Source organism: Labeo rohita, chromosome 2 (genome assembly GCF_022985175.1).
Source record: "Labeo rohita strain BAU-BD-2019 chromosome 2, IGBB_LRoh.1.0, whole genome shotgun sequence".
NCBI classification, from domain to species: Eukaryota; Metazoa; Chordata; class Actinopteri; order Cypriniformes; family Cyprinidae; genus Labeo; species Labeo rohita.
In genome coordinates this window covers 21,689,694-21,692,872 of record NC_066870.1, presented here as the reverse complement: position 1 = coordinate 21,692,872, position 3,179 = coordinate 21,689,694, and the positions used below count along the sequence as shown (strand labels likewise).

The 3,179-nt window shown below is 35.6% G+C and overlaps 1 long non-coding RNA gene across 2 annotated transcripts; it reads right to left on the bottom strand.

The window, feature by feature from the left end:
- Positions 1-1,018: 1,018 nt before the first annotated feature.
- Positions 1,019-2,403, bottom strand: LOC127152580 (uncharacterized). 2 transcript variants are annotated; one of them, XR_007825097.1, is made up of 4 exons: positions 2,096-2,403; positions 1,848-2,007; positions 1,383-1,439; positions 1,019-1,291 (listed from the first exon to the last, which is right to left on the bottom strand). It is a non-coding gene; the product is annotated as an uncharacterized LOC127152580 (long non-coding RNA). The 2 variants fall into 2 exon arrangements; XR_007825096.1 differs by having other exon boundaries at positions 1,848-2,400.
- Between the last annotated feature and the right edge of the window lie 776 nt (positions 2,404-3,179).

Here is a 3,179-nt window from a genome sequence, read left to right as displayed (position 1 = left end):
TTATTATTATGGTTAGGCTATTATTATTTTAATAACTGGTTAGGGCTAATTTTATTAATGCTTGACAATTATGCCAATAAAGTTTTGACTTTATGATTGTATTTATGCCCGTGTGTGACGATAAATGAGTGTGTTTTCATTTACAAATTAAACTGCGTGAATGATTCATTCCTCAGTGAAACACTATAATTAGACGAAACAAAATAAAATAATTCAACCTTTAAACTGCATTCCAGTAAAAATCCCAGTCATATAACATATGTCGAGCATTTACAGTATTTACATATAGAACGTTAAGTAAAAGGATGGAACATAAAGGAAAATAAAATAATAGGCTAATAATAATAATACTGAAAAAAACGATCAGTTAATAGAAGGTTGGATAAAAATATCTTGTAGGCCTATTTTATTTGATATACTTTGGGTAATATTTATTAATGATAAACTTCTTTCGAATGCATCGCGCACAGACAGCATTCACATAGACAACATCCCCTGTTGTTAATATAATCATTTAATAATGTATTAATTTCTATAATAATTAATATAATAATTTCTTAACTCAAAATAAAATATTAATAAATCTATCTCTGATAATGGACTTACAAGACTGTGGGATGCATGAAATGTTTGTAGGACTATTTGATATACTTTATGTAATATTTATTAATGATCAACTTCTTTTGAATGCTGTCTACATCGCGCACAGACAACATTCGCATACACTGTTAGACATTTCAAAGGGTTTTTACAGTAACTAGTGTTACTAGTAAGTTACTGTAATTAGAATTTACAGTAGCAAACTGTATTTCATTTACAGTTGCAAACTGTAGCTGTTTTACAGCCAAATACTATTAAAAAGGTCAAATTTAACAGTATACTACTGTAATTCATTCATTTTAATATAGATTTCAGTAGATTTTATAATTTTATATTGAATTCATTTAAATTTAATTTATTTTTACTCTACATAGGTACTACTGACATTCAATTAAAACAGACACAAAAATTACAAAATATCAAATACTTTATTTAAAACAATGCATGTATAACACTTAAAAATACAGTCTTAAACTGCTGGAACAGTGCATCTTCACCATTTCCTCTGCCTTAGGATGTTTTGCAGTGCATTATGTTGTATCCTCACAAATAATCTATAGGCAACAGAAACAATGGAGAAAAAGACATGCAGCCAAAGAATACACAGCCATCTGCAAAACCCAGGTCTGCTCTAAAACGTGGCCACCACCTTTGCTCATCATCCACTTTGTTAGTGACAGAAATGTCTTCTCTGAAAAACAAGTAGAAGAAATGGCACACTTTTAAAAGGCAAACCCCACATACAATACACAAACATCTCAAAACCATAGTTGTTCTTTTACCATGAACTATCAGTGGTTGGCATGCTCATGTCTTTCTTGATGCTTCATTGCAGTTGCCTTTAAAACACAAACACAACAAAATGCAGTAAATCTTAAATTCCATTAATAATTATAACAAACTAATTCTAAAACTAGAAAGGCAGCTAACAGTAAGCTATATAACTTGTCTAACATAGCTAACATACGATTTTTTTTTTCTCAATAGGCTACTGGCCAACATTATACTAACACCTGAACAAAGTTTCACATTAGTTAACCTAATGTTAATATAAGATAAGCCTTGCTCATTGAAAATTATTTTAATTCAGTAACTTAATTTAATAAGCTGACAAACGCCGTTTGAAACGACAGCACAGTTTACTATAGTAAAGTTTGTATCCACCATTTTGACGGGTAAATATTACTAGGTTAAACCGGTGTGTAAAAATCTGACAAACACTCAGACAAACGTATATTTATTTTTACCTTACTTGCTGGTCTTAATCTCTCGTAAATTGCATCGACACACTGCGCGGATGTTCTCCGGAACTCTTCCGCTCTCGCGGGTTCATCCCCGGGCAAACGCAGCGACGCTGCCCGCTGCTTCAGCGTCTTCCTCGGACACGAGTGGCGCGGGGCAGCGCGACTCGACAAAAGACAATATAGAACACATTAAATATACAATCTACAGTGGATGCTTACAGTAGTAATGCCCCGGTATATTTCTGACTTACAGATGTACTTCAAGCACTCGCGCTGTGTCTGACATGAAGGACAAACGGATTTTCCAATCATTATAAGCGATGCAACACATCCGGTGTAGTCCGTCCCAAGCTGTTGCGGCGTTGTAGACATGGTGTAGGGCAAATGGTGTCAATCCAAATATAATAAATGAGGGAAATAAAACGACCTCAATAGAACGCCGCCAATGAGAACGTTACAGCAAATACACAGTAGTATACTGCAGTTTTAAAAAATACAGTAAGTCTCTGTATTTGGGGTCTGACGTCACAGAAAATTCCCATGATGCAATGGTTATTACAGTTATTTACTGCAAAGGGAATTTGCAGTATTATACTGGGTGATATACAATTAATAACTAGAAATTGAAGAGATGTCTAACAGTGTAGACAGCATCGCATAATACTATCATTTAATATTGCATTAATTTCTATAACAATTAATATAGTAATTCCTTAATTCAAAATATAATGGTAATAAGTCTATCTCTGGTAATCCCGGGTTACTATGGTCACGCAGGTTTGTTTATGCATTAAACTCGTGGCCACGAGAAGCGCATGTCGTTTCCTCAACATAATAAGACGTGGCCACGAGAAATGGATGTCGTTCCCTCATCATAGCATCTCGTGGCCACGACATAAGGATGTCGTTACCTGGACAAAATAATCTCGTGGCCACGACGTAATATCACGTTCCCACGAGTTGATATTACGCCACGATTAGTGTTGTCAAAAGACCCGGTACTTCGGTACCAAGTCGGTACTAAAAAAAATTAAATGTTACGGTACCAGGTTTTCTTAAGTACCGGTGGTACCGAGCACCCGGTCAACCCGGTTTTTGCTGCGCTATGCAAAAAAGTGCGCAGTTGCGTCTTCTTCATAAAAGCAGAAAGACACGGCGCCCGGTGGTGCTGCTGATGCGGCTGCTCTGAATCCGCTTGTTGAAAAGAAAGGAGGAAGGAGCCACGTGTGGAAATATTTTGTATTTGCGACTGATGACAAGGGCAACATCATAGATCATCAGAAACCCACTTGCAAACGGTGTCATCGAAGTTCTCTCTCAAAAGGAGGAAATACA